This window comes from Myotis yumanensis, unplaced genomic scaffold (assembly GCF_028538775.1).
Source record: "Myotis yumanensis isolate MYYU_CA2020_CCGP unplaced genomic scaffold, mMyoYum1.0.hap1 SCAF_8, whole genome shotgun sequence".
In the NCBI taxonomy this organism is placed as follows: Eukaryota; Metazoa; Chordata; class Mammalia; order Chiroptera; family Vespertilionidae; genus Myotis; species Myotis yumanensis.
In genome coordinates, this window is record NW_027223759.1 from 12,582,707 (window position 1) to 12,605,823 (window position 23,117).

General features: G+C 41.4%; 1 protein-coding gene across 1 annotated transcript in view; it reads left to right on the forward strand.

Moving 5' to 3' along the window:
• PARD3B (par-3 family cell polarity regulator beta) overlaps positions 1–23,117 on the forward strand; it is a 907,609-nt gene that overhangs the window by 733,107 nt on the left and 151,385 nt on the right. The window lies entirely within an intron of this gene.

A 23,117-nucleotide genomic window follows, 5' to 3' on the forward strand; every position in this document is an offset into this window, starting at 1 on the left:
TAAATAATCATTTGTGTAATAGTGATTTTGTGAAGTGAAATTGCTAAATACAACAGGTTGGTGAAGAGCGAATTAGGAAATAATAGCCTTGATCAGCCATTCCTCTCTTCAAAACTATTCATGGCTTTCTGTTGTCTACTGTATGTGGTTCACACTCCTTGGCCTAATACCTGACAGTAGCCAAGCTTTCAAATTATAAGTTTTACTTCTGGCCAAGATGACCTGTATACTCCAGCCATTCTGGAATGTTCATTTTTTTGAGATGGCCATAACCCTTTCCAATCTCTGTGCTTTTCTTAAGACCATTTTCCTTACCTGGAAACCCTCCTTCTGCCTCAGTTGGTCCAAATCAATGGAAATTCAGTAAACTCACTTCTTCCATTGTATCTTCCCAAACCACCCAAGTTAAAAGAAAATTCTTCCACTGAATAACCTGGGTCAAGTTACCTAATGTTTCTATCTTTCCTTTGTTTAACCGCAAAGTGTGTTTATAGTCATTGTAGCATCATGATATTGTTGTGAGGATTGAGATACTGAAGTGAGGCATTCAGAACAGTGCCAGGCATAGAGATGTTCAATAAACGGTAAACTTACCATTTTTCTTAGAGCATTTATTCGAAAGAGAATGAAAATTAAAATCAAGTAGTGTTGCATCCCAAACCCAGCTCTTCTCTGCATTGGCTGTGCATTCGTGCATGTTTTGAAACCTTTGGAGCCTCAGCCAGTTCGTCTGGAAATTATTTTTCAAAGGGGAGAAATAATATCTAGCTGTCAGAGTTCCTGTGAAATTTATATAAGATGAAATAATTGAAGCATCTAGAGCAGGTCTTGGCATATGGTAGATACAGGTTGTTATTATTGTTGTTATTTTGCTTCATTGAATTGTAGATGTTTATGATTTCAAATGTGCCTTCTCTCCCTCTCTTGTAATTTCCTTGAGGCAAAGACTACATTATAATCATTTTTCTATTTCTCTCAGCATCTAATACATTATGTTTCACAGAGAAGGCACTCAATAAGCAGTTGTTGAGTGATGGATGGATGGATGGGTGGATGGATGAATGAATGAATGAATGAACAAATATGAAACTGTACTAATTTTAATTTTACATTTCAAGTTAATATTTGCTAGAATGGAACCAAGGGGCAGAATAAGCAGAATCAATGGTTGACAAGGCTATAGAGTTTAGAAGAAGACTATCCCTTGGGCTATGAAATGGTGTCAAGAAGCATGAGGTCATTTGTAACCAGCAGTAGAACTGTGGACATGGATCAGCGACCATCAGCACTTGTTTTCCTCTCACTGAGCCAGATCCTACCAGACAAGACCTTAAAGTGAATGAAATTTATCCACTTCACACACAAATGGAAATGCCGTGGTCCTAGAGAGTTGTTTGTTTGTTTTTTAATTGGGCTTTTGCCCTCATCCTTTTCCATTGGCTTAAATTTAACCAGTTGAAATTATTTTTAAGTACCATTCATTCCAACCTCTGAAAAGGAAAGATTTGGCTTTCTAGAGAAAGCTGAACTTGAGTATATAGATGATACACACTGTCCTTGGCTTATTCTCCATCAAAGAAGGTTATTTTTGTACTGCATGCTGTGCCTATTCAATCAGAATTCACGGTGCAGATTACGTTTCAGGGAGCAAGCATAAAAAACTGTAATGGGAAGGGAGTATCAGGAAAAATGGCAGCAGCCATTGGTGATGTACCGGATGCCATAGAGCTACTCTCTTAGGGAGGCACTATGACTAAAATCCAAGTCCATAATCAGGAGTCCACATTACCATTAAATTACACTTTTTATCTTATAATTTCTTATTATATATTCTCCTGCAATTTCACACCTTTTCTTCTTGTCTAGATCCTAATTCTCTTGAGGCACAGATTGCAACTACTACTTGTTTCATTCCCTTACATCTCGGTAGAGAGAAGATATTTAGTAAACTCCTGGTTGACCTGAAAGTATAAAATAATTTCAGATTTAAAGTAAGTTACTTATGAAATTTTAAAGAATAAGAAACTCCTAAGAATCAGTAGGAAAATAATGAATAACCATGTATTAAAATAGACTGCCTAAACTAACAGCTAGTAGACGGGAGGAGAGAGGGTTAGGGGGCTTGGTGAAAAAGGTGAAGGGATTAAGCAAAAAAATAAAATAAAATTTATGGACACAGACTCCAGTATAGCGATTACCAAAGGGAAAGAAAGGGAGGTGTGGAAGGTAGAAGAGGTAAAGGGTGGATAAATGGTGATAGAAGGAGACTTGACTCGAGTGATGAACACACAATACAATATACAGATGATGTGTTGTAAAATTTTACACCTGAGACCTATATAACTTTATTAACCAATGCTACCCCAATAAACTCAAGAAATAAAAAATAAAGTAAAATAAAAAAGATTGCCTAAATTTCTTGTCTAGTTTTGAAAGTATAGTGTTCTGCTTAAAAATTAGCCTGATTATAATAGTAAGTACCAGTTAGAAAAAATTAAAAAAACAAAAGACTAGATAAGAAGTTGCTTAGATAAATCCTTTTAAAAAAATAGCAGACTCTATTAATGACAGTATCAACAGCTAATTAAAAATTCTATTAGTGAAGATATAAAAGATGGCACATTTTCAATTCAGATTGACACTGAGGACATAGAGATAATTGATATTTGTTCAATAATCCTAAAATGTTTCACAGTCTCTAATAGGCACTATGATAGCCAGAGAAACTTTCAAGTGCTAAAAATATATATATATCAGCCACTTAGAAATATTTTCAGATCAAATAATGTGTCTTTGCAAAAAAGTATAATGTTTTAGCTGAATGAGCATCAATCCACTTTAGTGGGTTGACTTTGTTTAAGAAAAAAATCACTGAATCAAGGAAATACATTGTGTAATTCATATGTTTTTAATCTCCTTATAGTAGATGTAAGAAGAAAGTCAAGAGAGGATAATTACTACTTGAACTTTTAAATCTCAGAGCTGCCTTTTGTAATGGTCACATAAATGAATGCATATTGAAAAAAATTATGCAATGACCATTAAATATTCCACTTTGGAAAAACAAGATCCTAGCTTTAATAAAATGCTTTTGTCTTATAATTGGCTGCTTTGATATTCAATTAAATATGTTGTGATATTTTTTTACACAGCAGATTAAAAACTTGGTATAGTAATTTTTCTAGTTAACAACCAGTTCTATCCTCAATGGTTGTAGCTTTGCCTTTGTCAATTTCAAAGGATGGACAGGTAAGACCTAACAGACAAAGGCTTTAAATGAAACTAGAACATTTTACAAAATGTTAAGAAATGGCCAGTCAGTTCTTGAGAAAGCATAATTCTTCTTTGCACCAGCACCCAAAAATTCAATGCCAAGAAAACTGGCGTTATGCTAAAATATTCCCTGCCTCAAATATGTATATGACTTAAGGTAAATATGGATGCCTAATGTCATTGACCAATTCATATCATCAAATGATAAATATTTAGAGGAAATAAATATACTCTACTGGAGCTAGTCATGCAACCCACATTGATCAATCCGAAATAACCTCCTGCATATATCAATTACCATGGCTCACATGACTGAGGTTTACATAAGCTTGGCTCTGCCTAAATTCAAGTAATTTTTTAAAAAGTGACCCAATATTCCAATATGGGGTGTGAATCAAAATAGAAATTCAACTTATCAAAAATATACTTCTAGATTTTGCTTCTAAGCAGGAGAGGAGGAACACAGTATATTGAAAGCATGCCAATTAAGAAGGGAAAATTGAGGAAGATCTCCAAATGCCACAAATTAGAAGTCAAATGTATAGTATGTTTTCACAACTTTTCTGGAGCGTTTGAAAACATTCAAAACTATATAGACATGCTTATGCTTCTATTTACACACTCATTTTTATATTTCCTCATAATCAGATGACATAGGGAAGGAATTTTTTCATCTAACAAAATCTGAGAAGCTGTTTCAGACATAGACTAGCTGAGGAGTGCTTAAGTTTTATTTTATTACATTGTGGCTTTAGAGGATATCTTTCTGATATTAAGAGACCGTAGCTGTTGGAAAGTTTCACTGTTTGTGGGAATATCTGTAATGTTATAACCCCTGCAAGTGGCTGTGTGTGTGTGTGTCTCTGTCTGACTGTCTTTCTTTGTGAGATTGGTGGTTACATAGATAGATATTATGCATATAGTTTTAAAAGTGCTTGGAACTTGCTGAAGCAGGTTTGGCTCTGTGGATAGAGCGTCGGCCTGTGGACTGAAAGGTCCCAGGTTCGATTCCGGTCAAGGGCATGTACCTGGGTCGTGGACACATCCCCAGTGGGAGATGTGCAGGAGGCAGCTGATCGATGTTTCTCTCTCATCGATGTTTCTAACTCTCTATTTCTCTCCCTTCCTCTCTGTAAAAAATCAATAAAATATATTTTTTTAAAAAGTGCTTGGAACTGTACTTCCTAGCCCCCACTCAAGCATTTAATAAGCAGTCCTTGACTGGTTGGAAAAGTAGACGTTTTCAGTGTTGTTTTTAAAGATTTTTTTATTGATTTTTAGAGAGAGAGGAAGGGCAATGGATGGATGAAAGAGAAATATCATGGATGGTTGCCTCCTGCACACCCCCTACTGGGGATCAAGCCTGCAACCAGGGCATGTGCCCTGACTAGGAAAGAACCGCGACCTCTTGGTTCCTAGGTCAAAGCTCAATCACTGAGCCACACCAGCCAGGCAAAAGTTTTCAAAACCAATTATTGTATGACATCAGTTTACCTACTATAGAAAAGGATGTCCATGAGGAGCATTGGGAACTTGAAAAGGGGAGAAATGGCAGAGTGCGGGGAGTGGACAACAGGTGGGAAGCCACCACCCCCTCTTGCACCCCACCTCCCTGAAATGCCCTGAAGGCCTGCACCTGCCTGTGAGCAAAAGTAGACTTTTGTTCACTGAAAACAGCTGGTTGGCTCAGATAATTAAGGTAATATGCTAATAAGGCTGATACTATATAAACTATACCCCTTTATTGAAAATTGATACATTCAAATATCAGTTCATACCCACTGTGGTCCAAGTACTGTAACAGATGCTAAGGACTCAGATTAATATTTTTTTAAAGCAGGAAAAGGAGGTCTTTGTCATCAAGCAATTTGTAGTTCTTATAAGTAGTCCAAACGGTACCTCCAACCCCAGGTGAACATCTAACATATGTTCTCTCAAACAGAGGCCTTCAAGCTGAGGGAACACATAGACCCTATTTTCAGGGAGGGCATTGGAGCGTGTCACCTTTATATACAAAAGGTGGCAAGTCTCACCCCACATGTAGCTTATTGAGTGCATCTCTTCCTGGTAACCCTCCAACCTGAACCCCACGTGCTGGAGCCATTCTTGGAGGATCAACTCAGCCACCCTGACCTTTCACTGAAGTGCAGAAATGTGTCTGACTGCTCTGTGTGTGACAGCCCTGGGTTCCATCCAGACGGGAAGTACGCTGGAGGCTTAAGATGTGCATTTTAAGATCTAACAAGCATGCTACTAACAGGCAATACTTACTTGGGTAAACTATTGCTAATCTTTACCATCTTGTATTCACACTTTTTTTCTTTACTCTTTTTTTCTTTTTCACATCTCTCATATGATAGGTCACCTTTAGTTGGTTACTTCATTTGAATAGTTTCCGATTTCAGTTCTAAAAGCACATGAGAAAGATTTGTATTCTGATGAGTTTTTAATATTTTTGATCATCTATGGAACTAATTATCTATTTTACATCCCTGAATCTTTTTCCTCAGGATACACCATCTTGCCTTCGAATCTGAAGTTAAATTATACTTATATGAAATTTTCCCACTTAGAGGATTCGAGTAGATACTTTCTGCTATGATTCACTTTTGACTTTTTAATTATTTTTGGCCTGAACTCTTCAATAATTCAGCAAGCATTAATTGAGAAGCTAGGCGTTTAGGGGAAATAGCAAGATGAGTAAAATACTACCTCATCCCTCAACAAGTTCATGATTAAGAGAGAGGAGAGAAAACAATACACAACTAATTACAATGAAGTTAAACTGTGGTAAATACTGTAACAGGCTATAAAAGTGCTGTATGATCACAGAGAAGGCAGCCATGAATAAATAGTGTTCTAGGTGGGACAATAGGACAGACCTTCCTTATCATCCAGTATAATAGACACTTGCAATGAAATCATTAAAATCAATTAGAAAGTACAACTTAACTGGGCAACATATTGAAAGAGATTTTTAAATTCTTAAACACATCAATAATATATGATATTTTTGCTGCTGACTAGAGAGGAATTTAAGTCTCAGGAAGATTTTTCATTTGAAATCTAAAGGGTTTTCCAAGCAATCAGGGTGCTTTTAATTATAATTTCTTTCTCCAAAGCTGACAGAGGAGACAGTTGAAAAGTTTAGGGCGAAACTTTCTGGGAAAATAGCCGTTAGTTGAGTCAGGCAGATAATGTCAGTTTCCAGTAGTGTGTGAAAGTTTTGCCAAAATAGTTCTGTTGATAGGGGGTTTACATACTATCTATTTGTGTTTAGGTCTACTAGTATTTGCAATATAGATATAGATATATGTTTTTTAAAGATGGAGCAAATTGAACTTTTGTTACAGTTTTGAAAAACTGAAAAAAAAAATCAACTTGGGTAACAAAAGGCCATTTTTTGCTTTTGTCCCACATATTGGCAACAGATATGACAACTCAAGCTACCTGAACAAGCAAGTGCCATGTTTCTTACAATTTAGTTACCCTTTAAACTTTTGCAAGTTAGTAATTATACCAAAACTTCATTAATCTGGACTTAACTAATCAGATCTATACTAATAAAAGCCTAGGTGGCCCTCGTGCCCTCATGTCATCATAAGATGGCTGGCAGGAGAGGGCAGTAGGGGGCGATTGGGCTGGCAGAGGAGGGCAGCTGGGGGCTATCAGGCCAGCAGGAGAGCGGTTAGGGGGTGATCGGGCTGGCAGGCAGAAGCAGTTAGGGGCTGATCAGACAGGCAGGGAGAATGGTTAAGAGCCAGCAGTCCCGGATTGTGAGAGGGATGTCCAACTGCTGGTTTAGGCTCTATCCCAAACCTGCAGTCAGACATCCCCTGAGGGTCCCAGATTAGAGAGGGTGCAGGCTGGGCTGAGGGACACCCCCCCCCCACCCCAGTGCATGAATTTCATGCACAGGTCCTCTAGTCTACACTGATAAAAGACAAACATGCAAATTGACCATACCTTCGCTACGCCTTAAGCCATGCCCACCAGCCAGTCAGAGCGACTCTATGCAAATTAACCCAACCAAGATGGCAGCCGGCAGCCATGGAGCTGGAGCAAGCAGGAGGCTTGGTTGCCCCAATGATGGAGGAAGCCAAGCTTCCCGGCTCTGAGCTCCACTCAAAGCAACAAAGTTTCAATTCTAGAAGGTAAATAAACCCCAGATACCTGCTTTCAGCCGGCTGTGGCCACGGAGCTGGAGCGAGCAGGAGGCTTCCCTCCCGCCCACCTTGGCCAGCTCTGAGCTCCTCTCAAGGCTACAAAGTTTCAATTATAGAAGGTAAATAAATCCCAGAATTTAAAAAAAAAGAAAAAAAGGAGAGGCTGGGAGCATCTGTCTCCAGGGGGCTTGGCCAGCCTAAAAATGGCCCTCAGCCCCTCACCCAGACTGGCCAGGCACCCCAGTGGGGACCCCCGACCCTGAAGGGGGTGTGACCAGCCTGCAAACACCCATCAGCCCCTCACCCAGGCTAGCCAGGCACCCGAGTGGGACCCCCACCCTGATCCGGGACACCCTTCAGGGCAAACCAGCCAGCCCCAACCCATGCACCAGGCCTCTATCCTATATAATAAAAGGGTAATATGCAAATTGACCCTAACAGCAGAATGACTGGGAATGACTGGTCACTATGATACACACTGACCACCAGGGGGCAGACGCTCAATACAGAAGCTGCCCCCTGGTGGTCAGTGCACTCCTATAGGGGGAGCTCTGCTCAGCCACAAGCCAGGCTGATGGCTGCCAGTACAGCAGTGGTGGTGGGAGCCTCTCCTGTCTCCTCAGCAGCACTAAGGATGTCCGACTGCAGCTTAGGCCTGCTCCCTGCTGGCAAGTAGACATCCCCCGAGGGCTGCCGGTCTGCCAGAGGGATGTCTGACTGCCAGCTTGGGCCTGATCCCTCAGTGAGCAGGCCTAAGCCAGCAGGTGGACATCCTCCGAGGGGTCCCAGACTGCAAGAGGGCATAGGCCAGGCTGAGGGACCCCCCCCCCCCCCCCCAGTGCACAAATTTTTGTGTACCGGGCCTCTAGTTCTTTCATAATTCTTTAGAACGTTTCACTTAGCGGGGGAGGTGGAACAGAGAGAATAAACCACGCCCCCCAGTGCCAGACATAGGCTTGGCCTTCAGCAAATGAGGATGAAATGTATCAAGTAAACTTACAGCTAACATTTCATTACTCCATTGTGACTCTTTAGTATCTCAGGTGTTACAAGGATGACTATTGGAGCCAAGAAGGCTGGTCTTTAAGTGATGCATGTACTAAGCCTTCTAAAAGAAATTCTATTCAGTGAGTTGAGTTAGGACAAGTTAAAGGATTAGTGTTTTAGAAAAATTTGCAGCCAACAGATTCAAGCCAGAAGCATTTGCTGTTTTGCTCTCAATCAAGCTGAAAATTTAATTAGCTGTAACATCCCCATCCCCTGTGCATTTCACCAACGCAGGTCATATAGCAATTGTTAAAAGTAGCTACTCTGTCTAGGGTTCCAAGTACAAAGGAAGAAGCTGGATGAACTGGGCAATGCTTTGCAGACACCCCCAGGGGTGTGTGCATGTGAAATTGCTACTTCCCCCTCAGCTATTTCAGAAATGGAGGATTATTTATTATTTATTTACAAATATATATGTTTTTATTGATTTGAGGGGGGTAGGGGCATTGATCAGCTGCCTCCTGCATATCCCTTACTAGGGATCGAGCCCAAAACCTGGGCATGTGCCCTGACTGGGAATTGAACCAGCAACTTCTTGGTGCATGGGATGATGCCCAACCAACTGAGCCATACTAGCCAGGGCAGGATTGTTATTATTCTTGCCAACAATCTCTGTCACTTATGTGCCAGAGCTTGAAAACTAGCTTTTAGTTATATTAATAGCTTTAGCTGTATTAAGTCATTTAGCCTTCTCCCTGTGAGGTAGATACTATTATATTTCTCATCTTACAGGTGACAGAGAGGTTCAATAATTTGCCCATGGTCTCAAAATTAGAATGAGACAGAACTCGGTTCCAAACCCAGGCTCTCTGGCTCCTTCTGCCACGCTGCTTCTCCATTTCTCAAACAGCAGAGTGCTGCATACCCTCCACTGTGGCTGGGCTATTGGAAAAAGGCCTTCTTCCGTGGAGCTGTAAGGTGCAGAGGCTGTCTCCTGTGCAGATCTGAAGGCACAAGTCTACATGCAAATCTCCCTCATTAAAACCATAATTAATTTATGGAAAGTGAATTGTTATTATTTCAGGGACGAATGCATGTTGGAATATGCTGATTATTTTAATGAACCAAGGGGCTCTTCTGGGATACTTCCACTGTATATTTGCAAGCAGGTCGCTGTAGATTTTCTAAGAGAAGGGATAAAAAGACTGCTGCTTATTTGGAAGTTTTGCTTTATTGAAAATGCAAAAGAATATGTGTACTCTATAACGAATCTGGGGCGATGATAGGGAAGTATCTGTAGGAAGGCCCTGACATCAGCTCTTTGAAACCCACAGTTCTTCTTCAGGGGGGTCATTTCTTGTGTCACAGATTCAGCTGCAGGACCACGTTGGGTAGATGTTGGGCCCACAATAAGGTCTCCAATATAATTGTTGACATTTAGAGCTGTTCATTTAGGTTCCTTCTTCTATGTTCCACGGTAAACATATATTTTTATTTTTAATCTTTTAATGACTCACAGTACAAAAACATCCAGAATTTGGCTTACTTTATCTCTTTATCTGCTACAGAGTGTGAGGTTGGTTTCATTGCTTATATTTCTACTTTGCAAGAAAGACTCACATGACACACCACCCTAGGCTCTGAAAGAAAATATCTCAGGCCTAAATGCTTTTACTTATCAATTCCATTTCTTTATAATCTGTATTAGTTTTCTATTGTTGCTGTAACAAATTATCACAAACCTTGTGGCTTGAACAGCACAGATTGCATATCTTACAGTTCTCAAGCCACTATTCAGAAATCAATTTCATTGCGATAAAGACTAGTTGTAGGCTGGCTGATTCCTTCTGCAAACTCTAGGGAAGAATCCTTGTCCTTGCCTTTATTTGGCTGCCTCAACTCCAGCTCATGGCCTCTTCCTCTGTCTTCACTGTGTTTCCAGCCTCACATGATCTGCTCTCTCAGGCTCTGCTTCCATCATATTTGTGCGTGCCAAGCACTGTGCTAGATATTGGAGTCATATCCATAGTCAGGGAATAGGTCCGTGCTCCTGCGAAGCTTACATTCCTGTAAACAGATCCATGGGAGAGATCAAGTTGTGTATTGACGGAACTATAAGGAAAAGAAAATAGGATGAGATGACAGGGAGAAGGGACTGGGAAGGGTAGCTGACATCACCGTGATGTGCCCGCCACAGGAAGCCCTGGAGGCAGAGGGTTGCAGACAGAAAGAGCCGCAAGTGCTAATCAAGCCCAAGGCATTGAAGCCACTGATGGAAGTTTGATAACTAAGACCCAGTGGCATAAGCCAAAGTCATGGAGGGCTTGTGTCTGATGACATTGCCTCATGGGTCGGATGTTATCTAAATGTAAAAGACATGGAAGTTTTTTAAATAGAGTAGCAGTTAAACTTTCATTCTTTAGGAGATCATCCAGACTGCTAGCTAAAGAGTGGATTCTCCCTGCAGGGAGATATCTAGCCACACCCTTCCTCCACTTAAAAAAAAAAAAAGTATGCTTCTTTATTGCTAATAGATGAACCTGAATATCTAAATCTCAGGTAGTAATGAAAGGAATTAAGGGTGTTTTCCTCACATCTTAAAACTCAGACCACTGCTATACCCTGCTAACCACAATAAAAAACGTCAGTCTCTCCCTTATGCCCAACACTTCACAGTCACGTTGGGAATTTATGGTTCCAATAAGAGGTAAACCAGACCTCTTCTCACCTGTTAAGAGATTTCCTATATTAACTCTAAACATAACCTGGAGCAAAGAGCCACCAGGTGGACAAAGGAATAGGGAGCCAGTCAAATACTGGAATGCTGTGGTCAGAACTGAGAATGACAACTCAAAAGAGTTTGTCTGACATGACTGTTGGTCATTGTGGAGGGACAGAAGAGGATAGATCGACGTTAGACTCCCTTGTGCGAAAACCCATAGGCCCTCGTGTCAAATAAAAATCCTCACTGCCATTCTCAGGACCATGTGCCTGTAGCATATGTTCCTCAGATAGCCTCCCTCAAGCTACACCCAGGTGGAAACCAGTGGTTGTGGTTGAACGTTGCTCCTCGTCATCCATTGGAGCAGGAATGGGGTGATTCCTCCTAGTTGTCTGCTTACTTAATTGTCCCACAGCTCGTTGGCTGAGTCACTGTAGACACAGTGGGTGCCTTCTGGATTAGCTTGTTGGACCTCCTGCTGGCTGCATGGTGGGGATCATCTGAGGTGGTGGTTGGCTTTTCCTCATGTCCCATTCTTAGCATGTACATGGAGGAGGCCAGGTGACTCCTGGCGCCAGTTCATCTTAAATCTGAACCCCTATTAAGGAGACCTTATCACTCCCCTTTTGGAATTAGGAGGAGACTTAGTTTGCAGATGTGATGGGCAAGCCTGTGGTTCTTCCACCTGTCACTCCAATATCCCCTATCCTTGTAATGTAGCCCCGCACAGTTCTGAGTACATAATAAACACTCAGTAAATGTTGGAACCTAAGAAACCAAATTGATTGACAGGGTCATTTTTTTTTTGGCATGTGTCTAGACTTTTGAAAATAATCTATATCCGTGGTCGGCAAACTGCAGCTCACGAGCCACATGCGGCTCTTTGGACCCTTGAGTGTGGCTCTTCCTAAGCCTTAGGAGTACCCTAATTAAGTTAATAACAATGTACCTACCTATATAGTTTAAGTTTAAAAAATTTGGCTCTCAAAAGAAATTTCAATCGTTGTACTGTTGATATTTGGCTCTGTTAACTAATGAGTTTGCCGACCACTGATCTATATGGTTTCTCTAGGACAAAGTCACATCTTGAAAAGGCAAGAATAACAATCCTAACAAGCATTGCAGATAATACAGTGGTTCAGTACAATATTTTTGCTGTTTAAATAGTCTCTTGTATAAATAGATCGGGGGGTTGGCAGGGGTGGGAGACTGTACTTTCTGCTTCTTTTAAAATGCTTGTGTAGATGAACCACAGTTTTTTAATTTACTCATCTGCTGATGGGCACTTAGGCTATTTCCAAATCTTAGCTACTGTAAATTGTGCTGGTATTAACATAGGGGTGCATATATCCTTCCTGATTGGTGCTCCTGGTTTCTTGAGATATAGTTCTAGAAGTGGCATTGGGGGGGGTCAACTGGGGATAAAGGAGACAAATATAAAACTTTAAACAATAAAAACATGCTTTATCCTGCAGGGCACATGACTTTTCGGAATAAGAGAATCCCTCACATTGGGCTGGATGGAGATGTTAGGTGTACAGTGTGCGTTTATCCTGTCTCAGATACAGTCGTGGGTCCACGCCTGGTTTGTCCAGGCCCTGTGGAGGTTGATAGTCCTTCCAGAACTCTTCCTAAAGCCAGAGTTCTTCCCAAGAAGACATCTGGCATTTACGGCTAAGAAAACAAAGGAAGTAGAGCCGCATTTGCTGTGTGGATGTCCACTTTCCCTGTGCATCAGCACATTTTTATGTGAAAAGCTTTTAGAGACAAAGATCAAAGACACGTCCAGGGGAGCACTGGCAGGTGTGAAATTCCAGGTGACAAATGGAAGGAAAAGAAGAGTTTGAAGGGAAAGGAAAGGAAATGTAGCTAGTTTCCTTTTATTCTCTGGATTCTTCCTGTTTCCTCCCCAGGAAGTTTATGTAGACATAAAGTAACTCAAACAGTCAGCATTCGGGATTTATTCTCACTCTTTTCCATATGATGAAAACCAGTACCATGTCAACAGTCAGCCATTTATTTTTGTAGATATCACCTCAGGCAGGTCCTAGGATTGAAAAGTGCTGTATTTCAGATCATTTTAATACAGAAAACTTACTTTCCCCTCTGCTTTCCACAGTGGATGCACAAAAATGGGGGGAATTATAAAAAATAAGGCTATTTTTTGCTACATACAAATGTCACAACAATAAGCATAATGAACAAGAATAAAGCACATCAATAACTTATGAACTTTATTCAACCCGCAGAGCCCTCTCAAGGGCAGAGTCTCCTAGCTCTTTCTTCAGTGTTAGGCCAGCAACCTGGACCTCTTTTAATGTCTTCGCTGCCTAATGAGACCCTTGGTAGGGGCACCGTCTAGGGTGGCTGTGAGGGCGCCATGCATTATCAGAGAAGATAGCAAGCACTCTGTCATTTGTTCCCCTCACCCCCTCTTTGGGGCTAATTTTCCAGTGAAAACTAAAGGATGTTTACTAAGCACTTCTGAGAAATTTGTCCACATTATGAGAAAACAAATTACAGGAACTCAGTACATTAGCAATGGAGGAAGTTTAATGGGTCTGGGAGAGGTATAAATTTAGGGAAAGTGTAAATTGCAATAATAAGAGAGTCTTCACTGAATGGCAATTCTCTCAAAACGGTAGTATTTAGTAGCAATGAGGAACTACTAGAGAATCTTGCCCTTTGACATAGTAAGAAATACAGCTAATAGGTGAGGATTGCAAATGACCGCCATGATTGTAGAATATGAAATGCACTCAGTGACAAATAGGTAAAAACCATATGATGTGGGAAATTCGGTAGGAGCTGGACCATGTGGGATATGGAAATCTTTTCTTGGTCACCCTACCTACACAAAGACCTGGTGAGCCGCTCAGGGATCTCCAGGATCAGAATGTCCTGAGACCACACCTGACCTCATAGGCTTCCCAGACTTGACTGCCTTAACCTGCTTCAATCAGCACCAGCATCACCCTTCCCTATGCCATTTGCATCACCCTTACCCCAAACCATGGGTACAAATTCACATACAATATTCCTAGTCAAACACAATATCCACAGGGCACAGCATTATTTGCTTCTGCAAATCACGAAACACTAGATGTGTGTCCGTGTGCAAAAAGAAAAACATGAAGAAAAGGTCTACTTAAAAGATTCAATTAATGGCATTAAAGAGTTTGCATGTCAGTATTGTAGAAAGTAAGTTTTACTTTCCAGAAAATGTATTTATTACAGGATAAGTGATAGATTATCCCATCAATGTAGTTCCCTTAACCACATCAGGTCTAGTTTAGGATGACAAGAAAAATGCACAGGAAAAAAAATAATCATTTAGAAAATATTATAGATACCAAGGCAGGAATGAGAAAGTAGTGAAAAATATGAATGCACTTAAAATAGTCTTGTTGACAAATTGAAACATTGATCACAAATATTGCATGTGACTCAATAATAATAATAATAATAATAATATTACACATAATAAAGCAGGCATAATTTTTCTTGACCAGGTATATTGCAGCTTAAAGTGGCTTTCATAAGAAAAAGCTGAAGAAACTGGGCCTGGTTGCTGGAACAAAGGATAATTGTAGTGACCTAATTGCAGCTTCTATTATAAAAGCAGAAATGATAGCAGGACAAATTATCTCCACCGTCAAAAAAGAAAGCTGGTTAGCCGGTAGTTCGTAATGTCTTTTAATGATACTACCTCTTTTACCCCATAGCTCTCCCCTGAAAAGCCTTTTCTGACCCCAACTACTGTCACCACTGCAGGTAGCAAATCATCTCTTCTACTATCTATTCATCTGTGTCTCTGCTGTTTGGGCTCACAGAGTAGCAACAAAGAGGATTCCAGTGGCTACATTTTCCTAGCCCTGGTCAAGTCAATCAGCACTACACTTCTGACACCTTCTGAGTGAGACAAATCAATCAAGAAATGGTACACAAAACTAGCAGCATTTTAGAAAGTTTTTGAGGGTAAAATATAAAGTATGAAATGCGAATCAACCATTTTAAGTGGACTTATAAAAGGCAAATGACAAACAGAAAAAAATATATGCAATTTATTTCACAGATAAAGTGCTAATATTGCTGCTACACAAAGGTCTTTGAAAAATCGAAGGGGGAAAATGACAATCTGATAGAAAAATCAGCAAAAGATAGGGATACCTCGCAGAAGAGGAAATGAAAATGGCCCTTAAACATATGAACAGATACTCAGCGTCACATAATAAGAGACAGGCTAATTAAAACTTCACTGAAATATTACTTCTCACTTATGTTTATCAAACATCTCAAAGTTTGACAATATATTCTGTTGGTGAGACTGCAGAGAAATAGGCATCCTTCTACATTGCAGGTGGTAATGCAAAATAGATCAATTATGGAAGGAAATTTGTCATAATCTAGGAATATTATATGTGACTTCTCTTTGACCCAGCAATCCTACTTCTGTGAATTCATCTGAAAGCCACAATGACAAAAATATGGACTGACTTTTGCATAAGATTTGTTATTACAGCATTATTTGTAATTGGAAATACCCAAATGTCCAAGAACATGGGACTCATTGGAACAAAAGCTTGTTCACACAGTAGACTACTACGAAACTTCTTTTTTAAATTAGAAAAATCTCTTTTCACTAACATGCAGTTTTTTCTGGATATTGGTATATGGAAAGCAAAGTATAGGGGGGAAATATGGACCTGCTTTTGGGGACCAATGTTCAACCCACTGCAGTACTCTTCTCCCAAAATAGTTGAACCTGAATGTAACTGACCCTCTAGCTGCCTAATACAGTAGCCGCTGGTCCTATGTAGCTATTTAGATTTAAATTAATTAAGTTTTAAAATGTGTACCTTAGTCACACTGGCCACATGTCAAGTATTAGACAGGCCACATACAGATTTCCCTCATCACAGGAAGACCTTTTGGGCAGTGTTGCTCTAGAACTGCCTTTCATAAACAGGAAGTGTGTGTGTGGGGGGGGGGAATGGAGAAATAAATTAAATCACATCATGAAGAAGCACGTGGGACCACTTATAGGACAATCTGCCTGGTCTCTACAACAATTCAATGGCATGGAAAATTAAAAAAAAAAACAAAAGGGAAAAAGAGTATGGTTCTGTATAGGAAATGAGGCTGAAAAGACATAAGCAAATTTAATGTGTGATTAGCTTTTGGAGCCAAATTCAAATAAATCCACTGGGAAAGAGACGTTTTTAGGCACCTGGGGACATTTGTTTATAAACTAGGTATTAGCTGACATTAAAAACATTGTTCTTTTTTTAATATAATATATTTTTACGGATTTCAGAGAGGAAAGAAGAGGGAGAGAGAGATGGAAACATCAGTGATGAGAGAGAATCATTGATCAGCTGCCTCCTGCACACCCCCTATTGGGGATCGAGCCCGCAACCCTGGCATGTGCCCTTGACCTGAATCAAACCCAGGACCCTTTAGTCCACAGGCTGAAGCTCTATCCACTGAGCCAAACCAGCTAGGGCCATTGTTCATTTTTAAGTGAGATGATGGCATTGTTATTATGTAATAAAATGTGGGGTTTTTTTTTTACATACCTCTCTGAGAGTAAAAGCCAAATCTTTACCCTGGATCTCAAGGCCCCATAGGATCTAGGCCCCCATTCCCACTCTGGCCATCAAACCCCTCGCTCTCTCACTCTGGCCTCTGCTGTTCTTGGCACTTGCCAGCCTCAGGACTGTTACACCTGTTACCCGTTCTGCCTGAAGTACTCTCCCCCAGCTAGCTACACAGTTCCATCCTCTTCTTCTTCAAGGCTTTAATTCAATATTCTCAGGGGTGCCTTTTCCTATCACATATTTAAAAGTATAACCCTCCCACTCTACCCACAACCATCCCAATACCTCCCCCTGTTTTATTCTCCTCTATAACAGTTACTACCATCTAACATCATTTTTTTTATTGTACTTACTTTGTTGTCCATTTCTGCCTCCCCTAACTAGAATTTAAATTCTGTAAGGGCAAGGATTTGTATGCACTGTTGAATCTTCAGTATCAAGAACAAAACTAAAACATGTAGATGCTCAATAAATATTTGTTGAACGATAGATGCAGAATCTTGTAATTGACTTAAACAAGTTATCCAGTATTTAGAAGATGTGCTTATGGATTAATAAGAATGATACGTATTTATCAAAATCAATATCTGGCTTGTAAATTAGTACTTGGAAAGTGTTTAAATTGCCTGAAAAACAGGGCTGTGTTTCCTTAAGCAATTTAAATTATTTCCCAGCAATCACACTCATTCTGTTAATTTATGATAATTATTTTTAGGTGATATATTTTAAAGGAGAATTATATATAAGTACATTTATAATAAATTATTCCAAGTATTTTAGATTTTATCACATGGATTTAAGGGTATATACAGAGTGGGGACAAAAGTAGGCTAGGTTTGTTAATACAAAAATAATACAATAATTAATAAATAATAATATAAGAATAAACTGTTTCACAACTATAAACATACCTTTGCCCCACCCTGTATGTAGCATAATTGGCATTTTAAAATTTAGTTTTCATTTTTTATTTTGTGTTGTTTAATTGAAGTATAATTTACATACAGTGAAATGTTCAGGTCTTAACTAAGCAGAAGACTATCCCTGTTCTATTTTGATGAACGTATATCAAGGTGGAGAATTTTCCTTTCACCCGAGAATGTTCCCTCATGCCCTTTCCCCCTGAGTGGAGCCCTGCCATGAAGCACCTGATTTGATTTCAGTCTCCATGAGCTTGTTTTTGCCTGATCTGGAGTTTCTTATCATTGGAAGCATGCAGTAAGTCCTTTTGTTATGTCCAGCTTCTTTTGCTAAGCATCAGAATTTTGAGATTCATCCTTATGGTTGAGTATTTCAGGAGTTTATTTTGTGTTATTGATCATTTATAGGCTGTTATATGAACACTAGAGGCCCAGTGCACGAAATTCGTGCACTGGGGGATGGGGTTCCCTCAGCCAAGCCTGCCCCTCAGTCTGGGAGCCCTCAGTGGATGTCCTACTGATGGCCACAGTCTGGCAGCAGAGGCTCCGTGCAGCCGTCCCCGTGTGTGTGTGTGTGTATGTGTGTCTGCTGGGGGCCTGCCGCCAGCCCCGCCACATAGGCTCCGAGCAGTTGTCGGGTGTGTGTGTCCACTGGTGGTCTGCTCCCAACCACATTGGAAGCTCAGAGTAGGTGCTGTGTGTCTGTGTGTGTGTGTGTGTGTGTGTGCGTCTGCTGGAGGCCTACCACCAGCCACACCCTGAAGGCTTCAAGCAGGCGCCCCTCTCTGTTGATCCCTCAGGCTCCTGGCCTCCACTGCATGTTGTACTCTCCCCTGAGCTGTGGCCAGGGTGGGGCGCCCTTCCCTACTGTAGGATCCCCAGGACTACCTAGGGAAAGGCACACAGGGGGGCTGGCTGCAGGCTGCCCTATCCTGCTCTGTGATCGCGGCTGCGATCCCACGGGCAGGCGCACACAGGGGCTGGCTGCAGGCCGCCCTTTCCTGCTCGTGATCGCGGCTGCGATCCCACAGGCAGGTCCACACAGGGGCTGGCTGCAGACCGCCCTTTCCTGCTCCGTGATCGCTGCTGCATCCCACAGGCAGGCGCACACAGGGACTGGCTGCAGGCCGCCCTTTCCTGCTCCATGATCACTGCTGCATCCCATGGGCAGGCGCACACAGGGGCTGACTACAGGCCGCCCTTTCCTGCTCCGTGATCACGGCTGTGATCCCACGGGCAGGCGCACACAGGGGCTGGCTGCAGACCGCCCTTTCCTGCTCGTGATCGCTGCTGCATCCCACGGGCAGGCGCACACAGGGGCTGGCTGCAGGCTGCCCTATCCTGCTCCGTGATCGCGGCTGCGATCCCACGGGCAGGTGCACACAGGGGAATTCGGGTCCAGGGCAACTCGCCAGCCCTGGTCTGCCAGCGGGTTGGGGGCCTGAGTGAGGGCGATCGCCCCCTCCCCCCACCCTCTCCCCGCTCTCGAGGGTTGGGGGTGTGACTGCTGGGCGGACGCCGCAGCCGGCCGCCAGCCCGGGTCTGCCCGCGGGAATGCGGGTCCAGGGTTACCCGCCAGTCCTGGTCTGCCAGCGGGAGTGGGTCGGGGGTGATCAGGCGGGTTGGGGCGTGAGTGCGGGCGATTGCAGCAGCCGCCTCCCCAGCCCTAGTCTGCAGGGGGAGCGGGTTGGGGGCCTCTGCCTCCCCAGCCTTGGTCTGCTGGCAGCAGCGGGTCTGGGGGGCGTGACTGTGGGAGGAAGCCACCAGGCCAGCCCCGGTCTGCTGGTGGGAGAGCTGGTTGGGGTCTTGGCCAGTAGGGGACAGCTGCGGTCACGCCCCGCCAGGCCTGGGTTGGGTCACCCGCCATCCAGGTCACAGATAGCAGGCCTGGATGGCGGAGGGACAGGCACGATGGCGCTGCCCCATCCTGCCAGCAATATGCAAATTAGCCGGCATCTTGGTTGGCGGTTAACTGCCATTTTGCTGACAGCTAATTTGCATATTGCCCGTGATTAGCCAATGGGAAGGGTAGCGGTCGTACGCCAATTACCATGTTTCTCTTTTATTAGTGTAGATTCCACTGCTTGCTTATCCATTCTCCTACGGATGGACATCTCAATGATTTCTATTTCTTGTTATGATCAATAAAGCTGCTACCAAATGTTCTTCAGCAATTTTTGTGGACATATGTAGTTATTTCTCTTGTATGAGTACCTGGGAGGTAAATTGTCTGTCACGACTTCAGTGCCGGTGTAGTGTGATAAGGAACTCCCAGACGTTTCTCCAAAGGGATGATGCCATCACAGTGCATGAAAGTTCGGGATGGTCCACAGCCTCTCCAACACTCGATGTTATCCTTCTCTTTCATTTTAGTAAGAGTATCTCACTGTGGTTTTAATTGGCATTTCCCTGATGACTTACTGTATAATGTTAAACACACTTCCTTTGCTTATTGGGCATGTCTAGATTGTATCTGTTTAAGTCTTTTGCCCAGTTTTAAATGGGTCATTTTGCAAATATTTTCTCTCATTTACCTGTCCTTTTCTTTTTATTCTATTTCTTTTCTTAAAATTTTTATTGAGTTTATTGGGGTGACAGTGGTTAATAAAATTATATAGGTTTCAAGTGTACAATTGTATAATACATCATCTGTATATTGTATTGTGTGTTCACCATTTAAAGTCATCTGTTTCCATCACCATTTATTCCCCCTCTACCTTCTCCTGCCTCCCCTACCTCCTTCCCTCTGGTAATGACCATATTATCACCTGTGTCTGTGAGATTTTTTTTTTCTTAATCTCACCACCTTTTCCAATCAGCACTTGAAATGTGGTTTGTGAAGTCAAGAAACTGAGTTTTAAATTTTATTTAATGGTAATTTGTTCCCATTTAAATTTATATAGCATCATATGGTTAATGATCACCATACTGGACAATGCAGATGTAGGCAATATAAAACCTAAACACTAGACTGCAACTAAAGAAATTGAATCAAAAGAGGATATCCAAGAGGTGTAATGAAAAAAAGAAACAATGTTTTTATAGGGGAAAAGGGAAAAAGGAGATTTAAACAATTTAAAGGTAGAGTACTGGGGAGAATGGGGAAACTGGTGGTACCACCCAATAAAAAGGCTATATTATCCAGGACTATTTTGAAAAATTGATATTTTTACAGCTTGAGTTCCCAGTGATAAGGAGACCTCCAAGGGGAAATGACTATAAACAATTAGAATTCTTACACTGAATTGGGGCAGAAGGCCTATACTCCCCTTTGCAAACATTGCCTTTTCCTCTGCCTCTTGGACAGACCCTCAGATGTGGCATAATAATGATGGTTCAGAGAAATTTCTGTTTCACGTACTGAGGGATTAACATGAAATTAGTTACTGCAACACTTAGTGGTCTGGAGAAGATCAAGGAGAAATTTGGTTTTGTTTTCAAAAGGAAAAATACAAGCTAAAATATTGCTTGAGTACTTTTCACCCAAGGATCTCTGCATGCTCACATTAATGAGCAAGCCTCAAAGAAAGAGCAGTGATAAAATAAGGAACACAGATACTAGTGTTCTGTTCCTGTCATATTCAAAAATCAAGCTTGGTGTTTTCCTCTTTCATTAATGCACAAGTGTAGCCCCACGTGGCAGCCATGAGATGTTCATCTTTCTGCTGAATGACTCCTCTTGAAGGCATCCCACTTAGGAGGGATGGTAACCACACAGAACCCCACCCCCTAACTTGATTGATGTCCTGCACTCTATTTGCAAGGAAATCCATCCCTATCATCCCAGGGCAGCAAGCATTCTCTGATAATCCAGTTGGCACTGTCCCTGGGAAGATTGTTTTGTTGCAGCTTATCTCCTTTATCAAAAAATTATTCAAAACAAACATCCATGAATCTAGGGCTAACATGCATTGAAAGAGGATAGGCAGGGCCTCTTAACAGGTGCCCTGCTGAGTAATCTTCCTTTTATCTTCATTCAAAATCCCTTGGAGATTCTAACTCCCCTTTGCAAAAATATGAATTCTCCTAATTATTTATATGCACTGTATGGTACACGATTTGACCTAGTCCAAAGAGAGATGCAGTAAAGTATCCTGACATTTATTTTCATCTGTTGACTTGAGGATAGATGCTGTTTTTTTTTTTATCCTATCCTTTCTTTATATTTTTTTTCTCCTTTCCTCCTCTCTACCAAAAACAAAGCAAAAAAAAAAAAAAAAAAAAAAAAAAACCATTCTGCCTAAAGAGAAAATACCTTGAAAGATCATGGCTTTTAAAGATTTTTACAAAGAGTTTGATGTTCAGTAAAATAAAACTAGCTGCAATGTGCAAAAACAGCTGTTTTTATTTGAAGAGAATATATTGAGAGAGTTCAGTTTTTGTTTTCCCTCACCTAAGCCTTCGACATATATCTCCAGGCAAATATAGATCTTTTGCTTCTAGCCCACAGCCCTCTCGTATTCTCTGAGCCCAGGACTCCGGATTTGTCACCATCCTTTCTTGAGAGTCTTTCTTTCATCACCTTACTTCTCTCGTTCTGTACACAATACACCTTGCTTGCCCAGTGATGTGTAAGGTTACGTTCTCCCCTCATTAGCGCTGAAAGCCTCCTGACACCATCAGATCACCATTGTCCTATAAGATACACAGTGACCTTTCCATTTTAACACCTAACTGGGAATTTAGGAGAGCTGATCTAACACTTTCCAGATTAAATGTCAAATGCTCAAAATTCTGATGGATTTGGAATCCACCTAAGTATACTGTTCTTCTCCCATTCCCAGTAGTCTACACAGTACACTGATCAGCAGTAATATCATTTAAGGTTTTAGCGCTGTGGAGTTGTGCCAGTAGTAGTGTTTAATTCATTTATATGTGCCAATTCATCTCTGTCAGGAGTCTATTAATTTCTTCACTATTTTACTCTATCCCTAGTTCCTATGTAATGAGACACAATGATCCCCATTTATGTAACCAAAAAAACTTAAGAGTCTCTGATAAATTACATCTGATCCCACTGCTCTTAGTAACCAGAAAGCCTCTTTATTTATTTTTCATATTCAAATCAATTTTTACAAGCTCTTTTCTTTAGAAGAATACACTGGAACTCTAGAGTGCCAAATAGTGACATCATAGACAAAGTATGAGATTCTGATGGACTCTTTAACATGCATCCCTATTCCAAGGCCGGCTTCCATAGTATCACATCAAAGATATACTGTTCCCATGAGCACATCCCACTTATAGGAAGGGGATGTTAATGAAAATTAGCTTGACTCTGCAATCATCCCAGGCATCAGTGGGCAAGATGTCAAAATACCTACAGCATTGCTATAATAGCAAAGACTCCTTAACAAATAAAGGCCATAGATATAAAATTAATCCCATGGACTATGCTATTTGCATTTCTCTGTGGTGTGGTCTTGAGGATACAGGTAAGTGACAGCTA